The 17,314-nt window shown below is 40.5% G+C and overlaps 3 long non-coding RNA genes across 9 annotated transcripts in view; 1 reads left to right on the top strand and 2 right to left on the bottom strand.

Moving 5' to 3' along the window:
- Positions 1 to 1,771, bottom strand: part of LOC114486854 (uncharacterized) — a 34,827-nt gene extending 33,056 nt beyond the window's left edge. For 4 of the 5 annotated variants that reach the window (XR_003681170.2, XR_003681169.2, XR_008618185.1 and 1 more), the window contains exon 1: positions 779 to 1,771. This is a non-coding gene — a long non-coding RNA (uncharacterized lncRNA). The remainder of the gene's footprint in view (positions 1 to 778) is intronic. The other variant, XR_003681171.2, reaches the window with a different exon arrangement.
- The window catches only part of LOC114486853 (uncharacterized), a 170,833-nt gene that overhangs the window by 38,407 nt on the left and 115,112 nt on the right, over positions 1 to 17,314 (bottom strand). Inside the window, exons 2-6 of one of the 2 annotated variants that reach the window (XR_003681166.2) lie at positions 8,678 to 8,946; positions 8,302 to 8,547; positions 7,706 to 7,804; positions 6,808 to 6,871; positions 1,971 to 2,574 (exon numbers count right to left, since the gene is read on the bottom strand). This is a non-coding gene — a long non-coding RNA (uncharacterized lncRNA). Of the gene's footprint in view, positions 1 to 1,970; positions 2,575 to 6,807; positions 6,872 to 7,705; positions 7,805 to 8,301; positions 8,548 to 8,677; positions 8,947 to 17,314 lie in introns of those variants that run through there. The other variant, XR_008618184.1, reaches the window with a different exon arrangement.
- LOC112065527 (uncharacterized) overlaps positions 1 to 17,314 on the top strand; it is a 544,628-nt gene that overhangs the window by 478,586 nt on the left and 48,728 nt on the right. The gene's annotated exons all lie outside the window — the stretch shown is intronic.

Raw genomic sequence — 17,314 nt, 5'->3', positions numbered from 1 at the left:
GCCTGTGCCCTAGAGCCTTCAAACCACAGCTACTGAAGCCCGCGCGCCTAGAGCCCGTGCTCCACAACAAGAGAAGCCACCGCAATGAGAACCCACGCACAGCAACGAAGACCCAACACAGCCATAAATAAATAAATTTATAAAAACAAATTTATGAGATAGACACTGGATTTTTTATATTAAGAAATTACTACAAATATTTATGTAGATTAATGATATTATAGATATGTTCTTCAAAAGAATCCTTACTTTTAGGGATACTTACTTAACTAAAGAAATAAGATGTCTGTGATCTGGTTCAAAATAATAAAAGGGTTTGGGGGTTGGAGTTATGTGGGAGGGTTGACAGAAGTTACTCTTAATTGTTATTTGTTGAAGATGGGAAATGGGTATGTGGGGGGTAGATTTCATTATATTTCTCTTTACATATATATTTGGACTGTTACACAATAAGGTTTTAAAAATGTGTTTCAGTAGATGGGATTGCCAAATTCCACATGTGAAGGGTTCAGAGATTTATATAATTTAAGAAAATTGTTTTAAATTAAAAACAAAGAGCTCATCCAGTCATCAGTTTAAAACTGTTCTTCCACAAATCCTTTTACATATAATGGGTATGAATCTTGGTCTAGAAACTCCAGTATGTAAGAGAAAGAACTTCAAAAATTTTCCTGAAACTCAATTTAGGTTCTACTTAAAGATCCAAAGAGTGGAAATATGTGGAAATTGAATTTCAGTCAATCGAGGATTACCCCCTATTTTTCCCTGGGGTACTTACCATATTGCTATGGTCTGGGATTAAGGGGCATCTGGTCCTCAGTGTCATTTGTCCATGCTGACATCTGTGGAAACATCTATCATGCCATCTGATCCTTGATCTTCAGTACATGCAGATCACCAGGAATCATCCCTTTTCCACTCCTCAAAGCTCCTTCAGGCCTGCCTTTTTCTAGTTGATAATTTGGTCTCCCTCTCAGATGCAGAGGAATCATTGTGACTACACCAGGCCGTGGTATAGAGAATTTCTGTGAGGTTCTCCCAGCCCTGTCTGCCTGGATACACAGCACAGCTACTCCTTCTTTGGGGTCTTGCCTCTGCCAAGGACTCTACCCTGAAAGGAAGCACGCGTCTCCTGTGCTCTTGCATTCCACGGATTTGCTGGGGTTTCGTATCATTCCTTCCACCACTGGCCCTCAGTCCCACACATGGTCAGTGAAGTCAGGGGGCAGGATGTCTTCCAGGCACCAATTAATGTCGACTGCACCTACCTTTCCCTTCACTTTCTTCTCTTTCCCATCTCAAGAACACCATTCTAGTCTCAGAAGCAGGAAGCCTTGTTTGTATTTTTTTAATCTGCTCTGAGTCATTTCTATTTCCCTGAGAGCTAGGCATTTGAAAGACCAAAATGAGACTCTTATATCCTTTCTGAAACAACCCCTTCCCAATGGGAATGAATAGGCTGCCTAAGTGTAGAGCTAGGCAAGGGAAGGGAAGGTAATGATAATAATACTAACATATTTTTGAAAATAGTAACAGCAGCAAACATTAAGTGGCAAGCAGTATTGTATTCTAGTAATTCTAAGTATTAATTCATTGGATCCTCATAACAACCCTGTGAATTACTATTACCTCCATGATGTAGATCATGAAACCGAGGCACAGAGAGGTTAAATTACCTGCCCAAGGTTGCAAAGGTAGTAAGTGGTAGCACTGGAATTCCAATCCAGGCAGTCTGGCTCCAGATCTGTGCTCTTTAAACCATTAAGAAAGATAGGCTGGAAAAAAAAAAAAAAAAAAAAAACTAGTACTAGAAATGGCAGCGAATCCTCAGACAGGCAACAAAACAGAATTTTATAAGTGAAAGAAAATAAAAAAGTAAACACATTCTCAGAGAGGAGATTGCACAAGGCAGTGTTTTCAAGAGTACATTTATTGAAGATGCAGGAATGGAGATAGCATATGACCATTTCCTGTATTGACCCTTGGTTAAAAGCTGAGGGCGTAGAGGTTAAAGCAAAATTCACTGAGTGACTTGCTGCTTTGGATAATTTACTGAAGTCTAGGTATTCTGCTTTTCAATAATTCAAATTTATGTGAGTTTAGGACTTCAGAATAACTGAAGAAATTGAGGCAAGATGTGCTCCTCAGACTAACAATCTCATTGTTATTTTCTTGATTGGAAATTGTATCAATCGGGGTCCCTGCAGGAAACAGATGGCACCACTCAAACTGGGTAATTGGAGTTGAATAAAAGGACTCTTTACAAAGAAGTGGGCAGAATTTAGGGAAATCAACATGGAGCAGTGCAGGACTTCCAGAGAGGAACCAGTCAAGGAATAGCACCCCTACAGGAAGGGAGCTAGAGGAACAAATTCTTTGATCAATTCACCAATCTCCTGCTGGGACTCCCATTGAACGACCTCAACAGAAAGCTAGAGGACATGGGAGCCCTTTGATACATTCCATATAGGTCAGTGTTCAGAGGCAAAGAGCAAGGTGGAGAACGGTGGAGGGTGAATCTGGAGGTACACACAAGCACGAAAATGGGTGGACGTTGGTATAGGAATGAGTTCTCTGGAAGAAGCAAACAGAACAGAAGTTTGGTAAATGCTGATCGGAGAAAGACCTATCTGCTCTCAATCACAGCTGGGATGGTTTTCATATAGATTAAGTTAAAAAAGGGAAAAAATAAAAACTTTTCTTGAACACCAGTATATTCCAGGTACTGTGTAGGTCACTTTCTATAGGTCTGCTCATTTACTTCTTGCAATAATAACATTGGATATAATCATCACCATTTACATATGTGGGAAATTAAGGCTCAGAGAGGCTAAGAAATTTATACTATAAAACAGCCAGTAAATAACAAATCTGAGATTCCAATGCAGCATTTTCTAACATCGAATCTTGGACTTTCTTCAGTTTTGCAATTTTCCTGCCCCCTTTATATGTCACCACAGGAAAGCCATAACACTTCTGCACTGAAGCAGAAGCCTAATGTTTCTGAAGAAGCAGTTTTGGATTACTTATATATACAAACCAGGGTTCAATCAAGACCAAAATTACCACTCAAGAGTATGGTAGAGCGTATTTAAATTTGGAAACTCCAAAGACAATAACGTGTCATATGCTTTCCCCATAATGATAGCTGCCATTTACTGAATATTTAAAATATAGACTATTCACTTTCTATGCATTAAATTAATTCATCCTCATGTCAATCATATAAAGAGAAAATTTGAAAGTGAAGGATAGACGAGAATGAACAAAGTAAAAGGGTTAGGGACAGAAGTTAGACTTCTCTGAATAAACCTTGTCCCTACAATTATAAAGCAAAATAAAATAATGAAAACAACATTTAAATTCCCCCAAAACAGAAGAAAAAAACTTTTAATTTGATATAAATTTGTGGGCACAGCCCAATAGAGAGGAACATTTTCGAGTGATTTAAAACAGGGTAGTTTATCTGTACATCTTTAGAGGGATGTACCCTAAGGACAAAACCACCCAAAACTGTAAAAAGAAATTCTGAAACTGTTTGGTGTAATAAAATTATGAGTAATAATATTGATATTGTTATTCTGAAACTATTATACAATGTATTTTGTATACATAATTAATATGATATAATAAAGTAATATCACTTTAACGTAATCACTGTCATTAGGACCTACGATTTTTAGTATAGGAGAAAAAGAAATATACATATAAAATCAAAGAATTTAAATAAAACCTCTATATTATCACTGGAAATGGAAATATCAGTACATATTTATAACATATAGCATTGTACACTTAAAAGACTTAAAAATAATATAACAAACTTGGTACCAAGAAACACCACCAGCATACAAATTGTTATCTGAATATCTTTTCCTACTAGAGGAGACAGATTGGAGAAATGACAGATTCTATCTATGACAGAAAATGTACAAGATGAGCTTAAAACACTTTATTACACCAGAAAGTAAAGAAGCTATCAGAAACTATTGGGGCCATGCCAAAAGGACTCAGGAGGCAATGTAAAGAGACTCCCACTGGACCAAGATGAAGCATTTTATGCATCTAAAGGCATAATGAAATTTATGGGTTAAAACACATCAAAAATGTGAAAAATCAATTATAACATGTGCCATTTAAAAAGAAAAAAACACAAATGGGACCTAATTAAACTTAAAAGCAATGGAAATTATGGACAAAGCAAAAAAGACAATCTACAGAATGAAAGAAAATATCTGCAAATGATATGACCAATAAGAGGTTAATAGCCAAAATATGTAAATAGCTCCTACAACTCACTATCCAAAAAAAAAACCCAATTAAAAAATGGGGAGAAGACCTGAATAGACAGTTTTCCAAAGAAGACATACAATGACCAACAGGCACATGAAAAGATGCTCAACATCAGCACTGCTAATCATCAGAGAAACACAAATCAAAACCACAGTGAGATATCACCTCACACCTGTCAAGAGTGGCAATCATCAAAAAGACCACAATTAACAAATGTTGATGAGAATGTAGAGAAAAGGTAACCCTCATATTATGTTGGTGGGTATGTAAACTGGTGGAATCACTATGGAAAACAGTATGAAGTTTCCTCAGAAGACTAAAAACAGAACTACCATATGATTCAGCAATTCCACTCCTGGGTATATATCAGAAGAAAATGAAAACACTAATTCGAAAAGTTACATGCATCCCAATGTTCATAGCAGCATTATTTATAATAGCCAAGATATGGAAGCAACCTAAGTGGCCATCAACAGATAAATGGGTAAAGAAGATGTGAGATATATATATTTATACACACACACACACACACACACACACACACACACAGGAATATTACTCAGCCATAAAAAAGAATGAAGCACTGCCATTTGCAACGACATGGATGGACCTAGAGAGTATTACGCTTAGTGAAATAAGTCAGACAGAGAAAGACAAATACTCTGTTATCGCTTATACATGGAATCTAAAAAAAAAAATGTATATAACAAAATAGAAACAGACTCACAAATACAGGAACAAACTAGTGGTTGCCAGTAGGGAGAAGGAAGGGGGAGTATGGGATTAAGAGGTACAAACTACTGTGTATAAAATAGATAAACAACAAGGATATATTGTACAGCACAGGGAAATATAGCCATTATTTTGTAATAACTTTAAATGGAGTATAATCTATAAAAACATTGAACCAGTATGTTGTACACCTAAAACTAATATAATATTTTAAACCAACTATACTTCAATTTAAAAAAAAGGGAAAAAAGTCAGTGACAAACTTGAAGTATGCTAAAGAACGAATTCTCAATTTTTTTCTGAAAGCTGGTAATTAGAGAAAGAATCAAGTGTCCTACCTGCTTTTCCTATACAAGGTTTATTTTTATCAAAGTATCCCAGCTAACAAATAACAGAGAAAGAATTAGAAGATTACCATTTTGCAAACCTTGAATAAAATAGCGGATCTAGGTAACTATAATCAATGGCTACTAACATCACACAAAGAGAGAAAAGCGGACACCATGTGCCTCCTGTTGGAATTATGAAATACATTCTAGGAAGTATTTTTTTGCCAAAGCATTGACATAAGTCAAATCAAGCTTCTGGATATAACTATCAGTTTATGGGAAGTACAGTGGTAGAAGAGCATGTTAAATATTACCATAGAGTTGGCAATCAACAAAATCCAGAATGTGAGAAATACTCTATATTATTCATTTATTATTATTTATTATTCACTAATAACTCGATTTCTTCACAAATAAATTGTAAAGAAAACAAAAGAGGGAGGAGAAGCTGTAGTTTAAAAAAGATCTGAGAAATCCATAAAAATGTAATGTGTGGATATTGTTTGGATCTTGATTCAAAAAAAAAAGCAAACTGTAAAAACAAATTTATGGGCTTCCCTGGTGGCTCAGTGGTTAAGAATCCACCTGCCAATGCAGGAGACACGGGTTCGATCCCTGCTCTGGGAAGATCCCACATGCCGCGGAGCAACTAAGCCTGTGCGCCACAACTACTGAGCCTGTGCCCTAGAGCCTTCAAACCACAGCTACTGAAGCCCGCGCGCCTAGAGCCCGTGCTCCACAACAAGAGAAGCCACCGCAATGAGAACCCACGCACAGCAACGAAGACCCAACACAGCCATAAATAAATAAATTTATAAAAACAAATTTATGAGATAGACACTGGATTTTTTATATTAAGAAATTACTACAAATATTTATGTAGATTAATGATATTATAGATATGTTCTTCAAAAGAATCCTTACTTTTAGGGATACTTACTTAACTAAAGAAATAAGATGTCTGTGATCTGGTTCAAAATAATAAAAGGGTTTGGGGGTTGGAGTTATGTGGGAGGGTTGACAGAAGTTACTCTTAATTGTTATTTGTTGAAGATGGGAAATGGGTATGTGGGGGGTAGATTTCATTATATTTCTCTTTACATATATATTTGGACTGTTACACAATAAGGTTTTAAAAATGTGTTTCAGTAGATGGGATTGCCAAATTCCACATGTGAAGGGTTCAGAGATTTATATAATTTAAGAAAATTGTTTTAAATTAAAAACAAAGAGCTCATCCAGTCATCAGTTTAAAACTGTTCTTCCACAAATCCTTTTACATATAATGGGTATGAATCTTGGTCTAGAAACTCCAGTATGTAAGAGAAAGAACTTCAAAAATTTTCCTGAAACTCAATTTAGGTTCTACTTAAAGATCCAAAGAGTGGAAATATGTGGAAATTGAATTTCAGTCAATCGAGGATTACCCCCTATTTTTCCCTGGGGTACTTACCATATTGCTATGGTCTGGGATTAAGGGGCATCTGGTCCTCAGTGTCATTTGTCCATGCTGACATCTGTGGAAACATCTATCATGCCATCTGATCCTTGATCTTCAGTACATGCAGATCACCAGGAATCATCCCTTTTCCACTCCTCAAAGCTCCTTCAGGCCTGCCTTTTTCTAGTTGATAATTTGGTCTCCCTCTCAGATGCAGAGGAATCATTGTGACTACACCAGGCCGTGGTATAGAGAATTTCTGTGAGGTTCTCCCAGCCCTGTCTGCCTGGATACACAGCACAGCTACTCCTTCTTTGGGGTCTTGCCTCTGCCAAGGACTCTACCCTGAAAGGAAGCACGCGTCTCCTGTGCTCTTGCATTCCACGGATTTGCTGGGGTTTCGTATCATTCCTTCCACCACTGGCCCTCAGTCCCACACATGGTCAGTGAAGTCAGGGGGCAGGATGTCTTCCAGGCACCAATTAATGTCGACTGCACCTACCTTTCCCTTCACTTTCTTCTCTTTCCCATCTCAAGAACACCATTCTAGTCTCAGAAGCAGGAAGCCTTGTTTGTATTTTTTTAATCTGCTCTGAGTCATTTCTATTTCCCTGAGAGCTAGGCATTTGAAAGACCAAAATGAGACTCTTATATCCTTTCTGAAACAACCCCTTCCCAATGGGAATGAATAGGCTGCCTAAGTGTAGAGCTAGGCAAGGGAAGGGAAGGTAATGATAATAATACTAACATATTTTTGAAAATAGTAACAGCAGCAAACATTAAGTGGCAAGCAGTATTGTATTCTAGTAATTCTAAGTATTAATTCATTGGATCCTCATAACAACCCTGTGAATTACTATTACCTCCATGATGTAGATCATGAAACCGAGGCACAGAGAGGTTAAATTACCTGCCCAAGGTTGCAAAGGTAGTAAGTGGTAGCACTGGAATTCCAATCCAGGCAGTCTGGCTCCAGATCTGTGCTCTTTAAACCATTAAGAAAGATAGGCTGGAAAAAAAAAAAAAAAAAAAAAAGACCCAATACATTTGAAAATGCTAGTTGAGGTCTTTTTTGCATGTATATTCCATTTTTGTAAATCATCCAAAATATAAAACCAGCTGCCTCTTTATCATTTTCTTTTCTTCATCCACATACAGTGTAGATAATGTGGAAAAAGAAGGAAACTTCATATTTCCTGGAGTCTCACAGATACATCTCACTAGAGCCCTGGAATTTACATGCTTAAATTTCCATTTTATTTTAGACGAGGACGCTAACCTTTAGTTTAACTAATGTCCTGATGGACCCACAGTGAGGACATGGGAGTGCTGGGATGCAAACCCAAGCCCACCCTATTACCAAGGTCATGCTTATTCTCTGACCACACCAAAGAGCTGAACTGCGTTTTGACCTGAAATTGAAGGTGGACAGTTGCAAGGCCCCTACGAGCATCTGACCCTGCCAGGGGAGAGGAGATTCAGGCTGTGGGCCTGTCAAACAGATACCTTTTCACCAGCTGGGACTCTGCTTGCCTCTACACAGCATTAACGAAAAGGCTAGGGGAGTAACACATGGAACACACTTGAACCTTCCAATCAGAGTTCTTCGATCCCCTTTGGCTCCTCTCCACAGCCGTACATCATCTGCATTAAAAAGCCCGGTGAATCTTTCTCAGCTGCTTCCCGTCAGCCCACATAACGTCCTTTCGGGCACTCCTCTGGGAGAGTCCCGTGTCCTCCTGTAATAGCAGACTGAGGAGGGTGCAAATAATTAGAACTTAAATTGTCAACTCAGACTCTCAAGTCAGTCACACAGAAAATGCGCCAGCTTGACATACGATGCAGTCTCATTTTATGGAAATAAATGATCTAAACTGCTTACTTTTGGGCAAAAGTTGATAGCATATTTTATGTGTCCCAATCAGTCATTTTTACGGGAACAGAAGCAATCTCATTGATTAAGATGAATTCTTCGGAGCCAACATCAGCGAACTCGACTTGGGTTGTTTGTGGAGTCCCATTCATTTAACTTTGGCTTTTCTTCTCTTCCCCTCACACACCATCAGAAATGATACATTTAATTCAAAAGGTGTTTGTAGATGTAAATGTATTTAGGAATACAGTTGCTCAGGTATATATATGCTGTGGTCTCTGTAAAAAAAAAAAAAAAATTGTTATTGAGACACGACTGTATATGGCAAACTTGTTATCAGAATACTAAATTGATGAACAGAAAACACACACACCCAGACACACATACCTTGACTAAGGTTAAACTGTTTTCCTCCCCTTCTTGTCATAATAACTTAACATAATGATAGGGCTGTCATTATAAATATTTGGAGGTTTTCTGCATCTTGATAATTGATGGATTCTGAATGTTGGAGAATAATTTTTAAATCAGCGCAAGTGTCGTGTTCAAAGTGTTTCCTTGGATTTTGAGAATGAAAACCGGAACCATCTTGTATTTCTTAGGAAATGAGAGGGAAGCAGGAGAGAGGCAAATACACCAGCACTCTGTTATTTCCTAGGTCTTCCTCTGGTAAATTGAAAACGGTACCTCCCCCCTCTGTGAACCTACCACCCTCCACATGCTTGGCCCGAATGCCATACACCTGCACAGCGTCAGCCGGAACCCACCGGAGCATATGGCAGCTCACATATTGCCTCATCCCAGGATGGATTGGGAACGCTGGTCACCTAGGCTCTGTTTTCAAGTGGTGTGAAAGCAGCTGTGGGAAGCCCAGAGAATGACAGGCTCTCACCGCTCTTCTCACCAGTGGGAAAGAAGAGCGAGGGGAACAGAGGGGAAATGTTTTCAGATACCCAGCAGCTCTGACTTGACTGTTCTGTAAAAGAACACACCACACACTGGCTTTCCCCACGGTGAACAGATGCATTAGAAGGGAAACCTTGATTTTTTTTTTTTTTTTAAACTGCTAGTCGATGGTAGTAGGCAGAATTATGGCCCCGAAAGAGATCCAACTTCGAATCCCCTGACCCTGTGACTATGTTATCTTACATGGCAAAGCAGAATTAGATAGCAGATGGACTTAAGGCTGCTAATCATCTGCCTTGCAAATAGGGAGATTATTCTGGATAAATTGGGTGGGCCCAGTGTAATCACAGGGGTCCTTAAATGAGGAAAAGGAGGCAGGAAATGTCAGAGTAATAGTATGTGAGGACTTGACCTGCTGTTGCTGGTTTTGAAGATGGAGGAAGAGGTCCGCTAGACAAGGAATGTGGGCAGCCTCTAGAAGCTGCAAAGGGCAAGAAACAGATCTCCCCTAGAAGCTCCAGAGAGGGACAAAGCCCAGCCCACACCTTGATTTTAGCCCAGTGCGACCCAGGTTGGAACTCTGAACTACAGATACTAATAGAATAATGTGTCTTGTTTGGAGCCACAGGTTGTGCTCATTTGTCATATAGCAGCAGTAAGAAACTGTTAAGTGGAGTTCTGGCTTGAGCTGTGGTTCTCAGCTTTAGAGTGCCTTAAAATCAGCTGGGGAGCTTTTAAAAGTCCTCAGGCTGGGGCCATGCCCCAGAGCAGTCATGTCAGAATCTCTGGGAGTGGGACCCCAAAATCAGAATTTTATAAACACCCTGGTGATTTCAATGCACAAGCAAAGTTGAGAAGCAATGATTCAGTGGATAGAACCCCCAACAGTGTTTGGAGTCAAGAAAGCTGGGTTCAAATTCCACTTCTATCATTTCAAGACTGAGCTTAGTTTATTTCACCCACATATTAAGTGCACATGTACACATATATTTGTGTCTATAAAATATAAACGTATACATGTATGTATATGTATGCACACACAAACAGCCCTTCTGTGAAATGGGAAGTTATTTGTGAGGTTTTACATGTAAAAGCGTCTAGCAGAGAATAAATGAATGTAATGAAAGTTATTTTAGTATAAGTAATTGAGAGCTACTGAAGATATTTTTTACAATCCTTCTCTGGCAACATCAAAAAATGTGTTTACAATGAAATACTACTGAGCCATAAAAAAGAATGAATTAATTCCTTTTGCAGCAACATGAATGGACCTAGAGATTATCATATTAAATGAGGTAAGTCAGACGGAGAAAGACAAATGTCATATATTATGGCTTATATGTGGAGCCTAAGAAAAATGATACCAGTGAACTTATTTACAAAACAGAAATAGACTCACAGACAGAAAACAAACTTAAGGTTACCAAAGGGGATAGGGGAAGAAAGATAAATTAGGAGTTTGGGATTAAAATATACATACGACTATATACAAAATAGATAACCAACAAGGACCTACTGTATAGCACAGGGAACTCTACTCAATATCTTATAATAACCTAGAGCAGAAAAGAATCTAAAAAATATATATATATGCATATATATATAATTGAATCACTTGGCTGTGTATCTGAAACTAACACAACATTGTAAATCAACTATATTTCAATTTAAAAATTTTTTAATGTGTTTATTTTCCTATTTTGTATTTTTCTGGGCCTATGTGCGTCAAAGTATGTTCTAATGTGGGAGCCATACTTAAATTTGTGTCAGATCACTGACATCTTGGGAAAAGCCAGATTGTTTGGTAAAAGTCTTTTTCGTGGTATGAAAACAATCGGTCCTCACCGATTAAGCTCTCAGGCTCAGGGTGCCTGCTGTGACCTCAGGCCATTTCCTTAACCTTGTTCCAGCCTCCGTTGCCATGTTAATAAAATACGGACCCCAAGTCTCCTCTTTCCCATAGTTGCTGTGGGAATTAGAGGCAGCAAATAGAAAGTATCTCGCACAGTGCCTGGCCTGCCATCATGACTTCATAAATGAAAAGTTTATAGTACTACAGGTCAAGTCCAAATCCAAAGAATGGAATGGAAGAATGAAGTGGAAATGCAGTGGGGGTGGGAACAGAGGACAGTGAGTGGCTAGGCAGGGGGTCAACGAAGACACTCAGGGCTGTGGCTGGGCCAGAGGTCCATCGTTTCGCACCCGCCCGGCAGGTGTGGCAGAGGTGGGTACAGCTGTGTGCAGGGGCTCTGGCCTGCTGAACACCGCACTCTGAGCCAAGCCTCAGGAGATGTGGAGACCTAGGAAACCTGGTCGGCTTCACAGACACTTAAGAGTGCAAAGGGCCAGCCCGTGCCCGGATAACGCAGGTGTTTTCAGCCACACCTCCCAGCTCCGACGTCCATCCCCTTGTTCGTCCCTTGAGGGCAGGGGCTGTACGGCTCATGGTTCTCTGTCATCTGACTCCCCAGCTCAGTTCTGGGCACACAGCAAATGCACAGTAAAGCCTGGCTCTTTCATTTGTCCGTAAGAGTCACATAAAAAAAAAATGAAAAGAAATGTCACACATTCTGTCCTCCTTTTGATTGCAGTAAGTGGAAAATAATGTGGTTGCTGAAACCAGGGCCCTGAGGCTGGAGTTGGGACCACAGAACTTGTGCCTGGTGAGCTCGGGCTCATGGTTCGATCTTAGCTAGTTTGCCGGTCTTTCTTTTTTTTTTTTTCTTTTTTTTTTTTTTTTTGCTGTACGCAGGCCTCTCACTGCTGTGGCCTCTCCCATTGCGGAGCACAGGCTCAGCGGCCATGGCTCACGGGCCCAGCCGCTCCGCGGCATGTGGGATCTTCCCAGATCGGGGCACCAACCCGTGTCCCCTGCATCTGCAGGCGGATTCTCAACCACTGCGCCACCAGGGAAGACCCCGTCTTTCTAAATGTCAGTTCATCTGTTTAGCGGCGATGGAGTGAGAGAAGTATCTGCTGTGTCAATCTCCCAGGATGAGTGCCCCAGTCAAGTACAATGAGTATGAAAGTTTTCCAAGAATTTGAAATCAAGTAGTAATTTGGGGTTCAAGGGAGGGAAAAGCTCAGGTCTGGCTGGGGAGAAAAAACTTTTTGAAGAAGCTATCTAAGGGTAGTAGCTAAAGAAATTTTCTTTAAGTTGTTCAGGATTCAGACTCTTGCAACTGGTAGAAATGTGTTAATGGTGAACATGGATTGGATAGGGCATGGGCTGTGAAGTTACTGACACCTAGACTCAAATCCCAAATGTATTCACTCACTATATGTGGAACCTCAGCCAAGACACAACTTCTCTGACACTAGGTGTCCTTTTCTACAAACAGGAGTGATGATCTGGATAATGCAGGTCTGACAGTTAATGAACTTTCACTGTTTGCTTCAAACAGTGCCTGCAAAGTGGAATGTGAAAACCTGGCATCCTCCCCTGTTTCATGGGGCTCTCTCAAGAAGCCCAGTTGTCTAGAGGACAGATTACACTTGGAAGTCTCCTCCTCCTAAAAGGCAATAATTATTTATTTTGGTTATAATTTTTAAAGACATTATAATTACATATAATTTTATATGTATATGTGTTTGTACATATGCATATATACATATATATAAACACTCTTACATTCTTACATAAAACAAAACCAATAAAGCAAAAGCTCTATTAATCCCCTTTTGAGAGAATAGGTTTCCTTTGTAAAAAATCAGTTTTCACCAGTGAAACATGAAGCCAAACTATTGTCCTATCTGACTTCAAGGATCAGACAGCTGGAATTTGTTCCCTTGAGGCACAGTCAAATCGAAAACCATCCTCAACAGGCTCTAGAGAAATACACTTAGCAGCTCTAGTGATTTGTGGGTTGGCAGCCTCTTCCTGGGTCCTAACCGGGGCCAGATCAGCTGCCTCCAGCCACTCCTAATATGCCCTCTTTACGCCACTCTACTGTGGTGTAGAGTCTAAGAAAGAACATGGGGCCAGGAATCAAAAGATGGCAATGCTCACAGCCTAGTGCTTCCTGCTCCTAGCCGATAGTACAAGGCAGGTTACGGAAACTCTGCTTCTCAACTCCCTCATCTGTGAAATGGGAATGGTATTAGTTATAATTATGTGACAGGATTGCTATGAATACTGAATGACATCACGCTTTAAAATCTTGAAGTATTTCTAAAATATGAAACATTATTAAGACATACCCGTAATGAAAAATGGAAGAGCATTTAGAAGATACAAGAATGGAAAGTAAAACATTTAATTGCTTATTACTTCCTTCTAACCACATTCCTAAGACTAATTTCATAAAATCCCCTAGGTTTCATCCTTTGCTGCTGTACAATATCTACTCAGACTGCAATTTATAGCTCTGAACGGTCTGTAATGAAGGCCTTTCATTCAACAAATATTTATCAAGCACCTACTAAGTGCCAGCCCTGATCACACCAGTGAACAAAACAGGCAGAAAGATGGTGCTTCTCTGACTTTTAGAAATCCCCGGGATGGTGACTTGTGAGAGTCCTCTGACACCGTGAGGTCCCAGGCTCTCGTTTTCCTCATCTTCTGCCCAATATAATCGTGGGGCCCAGATCTCTCAAAAATCCACTACTTGGCTATAGTCCAGGGACAGGCATTTGGTATTTAAGCCAGGCCAATGTTTGGCGCTCAGAAGTTGGACAGGAACTGTATGTTGAGTGCCAGCAATGCTGTTTGAGCACCGGTATCTGGGTTTAATTTCCACTGTCTGTCAGAGGGAAGCTTTGATCAGACCCTGCATTTTTTCACTTCTCCTGAGTGACTAGAGGCTACTACCAGCCCATTACCACTGCCTCCGTGTGAGCTCTGGGTTGGCTGTGACATCAGAGATTTATTTACATGAATTTCCCCGGAATCACCCTGCACATGCTTCTCTCTCCCCGCTCCAGTCATGGTACAGTGAGTGCTGAGGACTCAACACGGAGTGAATGTGTGTCCAGGAAAGTAAGGGATGGGAAATGGGGCAGGGGACCCACACTACTGCAGAAGGAAGTGCAGCACAAGTAAGTGACTGCAGCTGGCTCTTAATGGCTTTTCTTCTCTGCCGTCATTTTCCTTTAAGCCCAAAAGAAACTCTTTGTAATAAGTGTTAAAATTATGGTTCAGGTTTCTGATGATCAAGTTACATAGATTAAAGTAATGGATACCAGACTCCGCATCAATTCAGGTATAAATATGGATGAAATGAACGTACATTATCCACTGTTATAAATCTGTGTGTTCAAGGAAAGACATAAATCTCCCAAACCTTTCCTACCTCAGGGTATGAAGGGGTTTTTTTTTTCTGTTTTTCACAGTGTTTTCGATGAAATTATGATTTGGAGTAATTTTCTGGTTTTGTAGAAACCTCTGCATTTTTTTTTATTTTTTACAAGAAAGAGTAGAGTGTATTTTTTATAATGGCAAGTCGTTAAAATGCTCCAGGAAGTCATCATTGCGGAGGGGGCTGGAGAAGGAAGTATATGGCCTTCCAGATGTGCGTGTGTGGGGAAGGGCCGTGCATTTAGAGAAATTTATAGCACCTGGCTCCATTGTAAAGGGTTCTTGGCCTGGGGGAGTTTCTCTTTGTGCCCCTACCCACCTTGGCCCTATCAACACTTGTACAGGGAGGGGCTCAAAGGCATCAGTGCGTGATGGACACGTGGCCACAGGATGTTGTGGTCTGGATGGGAAGGCGAAGTTCTCACTCCTGCTAAGCCACAGGGCTGATGAAAGTGTCTGAGCTCCTGGTAGCCTGGGGCCCTCACAGGAGCAAGAAGAAGCCTCATGGTGAGCGGGAAGGAACAGAGGCAAACACTGCAGACATGCCTACCCCAGCGTGTGGCTCAAGAGCTGGACATTTGGTCACCCCCGTTTTCCCCTCTGAGCTTTACAGTCTATAAAACGAAGGTGATAATATGGATTCCATAAGGCTGGGGTGAGGGCTGAATGAGACCGTGTGTGTGAAGGCACCTAGCTCTTTCCGCTGAAACTCCTCACCTGCAAGCTTCGTGGATTCATGAGCACCACTATCCCAAATGGAACTGCATCATGGACCCCGTCCTCCTCTAGCTCTCCTGCGCTAAGGCCCCCGCTGACCCCACATGGAGGTTCAGCTGTTGCTAAAGTCCTGGGTAGCGAAGGAAGAACTTAACAAGGAGGCCAGGTTCTCTCTGTGGTATTGCTCCACGCTCCCTGCTGTGCAGCGTCCAAATTAGCCAACAACCAACCACTTGGTCCTCATTCCAGCCAGCAGAAGGGAAAATGGGAAAAATAGGGCACGCCCCTTCCCGTTAAGGACCAACCTGGAAATGACCTGCATCCTTTCCTTCACATTCTGGTCAGAACTTCGTCAGGTAGCCCTACCTACTCATGAAGGGGACTGGGAAAAGTGTCCTTTAGCTGGGTAGCCATGGATCTAGTTAAATTCCCTTACCATGGAGGAAGGGGGCATAGATATTGGGGGAATAATTAGCTGTCCCTTCTAAAGGAGGCAGGGGGAATCACAGGGAATTGTGCCAGAAACTCAAATAGAAACATATGCTTGAAGAGAGATTTAGGTTCTGTAGGGGTGGAGAAAGGAAGATTGTTACCCCATGGATCATGAAATGTGTTTATGTCCTATAATCAGATTAATTAGGATGTAGCTCTCTGGCTCAATTTGTTAATGTAAAGATTCCAGGGGCCAAGGTACCTGGGCCTGTTCTATTACAGATCAAGTGAGGTTGACTTTCCTCTGCAGCCACAGGCAGTCACCCTATGTCTACCATGCCCAGCATGGTTTTTACTTTGATACTTCCATCCTGTTTCCCACGGCCTGCCACATAGCTATTCATTCACAATTGTTGAATGAATGGATGAGTGAATGAATAAACGAGTTAAAGAGTGAAGTAAAGGATGTAGAAACTCGGCGCTAGGATGGCAGTGGGCACTTTCAAAAACAAAGCCGAATTAGAAGATCTAAATAGACATTTCTGCAAAGAAGATATACAAATGGCCAACAGGCACATGAAAAAATTCTCAACAGCGCTAATTATTAGAGAAATGCAAATCACAACTACAATGAGCTATCACTCACACCGGTCCAAATGACCATCATCAAAAAGTCTACAAACAATAAAGGCTGGAGAGGGTGAGGGTGTGGAGAAAAAGGAACCCTCCTACACTGTTGGTGGGAATGTCAATTGGTGCAGCCATTATGGAAAACAGTATGGAGTTTTCCTAAGAAAACTAAAAATAGAGCTACATATGATCCAATAATCCCATTCCTGGGCATATATATTCAGAGAGAACTCTAATTCTAAAAGATACGTGCACCCCAATGTTCATCGCAGCACTGTTTACAGTAGCCAAGACATGGAAGCAACCTAAATGTCTATCAACAGAGGAATGAATAAAGAAGATGCGGTACATATATACGATGAAATATTACTCAGCCATAAAAAAGAATGAAATAATGCCATTTGCAGCAACATGGGTGGAGCTAGAGATTGTCATACTAAGTGAAGTAAGTCAGAGAAGGAAAATATCATGTGATATTGCTTATATGAGGAATCCAAAAAATGAACTTATTTACAAAACAGAAATAGACCCACAGACATAGAAAACTTATGGTTACCAAAGGGGAAAGTGGAAGAAGGATAAATTAGGAGTTTGGGATTAACAGATACACACTACTATATATAAAATAGATAACCAACAAGGTCCTATTGTATAGCACAGGGAAC

The sequence above is a fragment of the Physeter macrocephalus genome, chromosome 9 (genome assembly GCF_002837175.3).
Source record: "Physeter macrocephalus isolate SW-GA chromosome 9, ASM283717v5, whole genome shotgun sequence".
Classification (NCBI taxonomy): domain Eukaryota; kingdom Metazoa; phylum Chordata; class Mammalia; order Artiodactyla; family Physeteridae; genus Physeter; species Physeter macrocephalus.
Note: the sequence above shows the minus strand (reverse complement) of the source record. Positions and strands in the feature narration are given on the sequence as shown.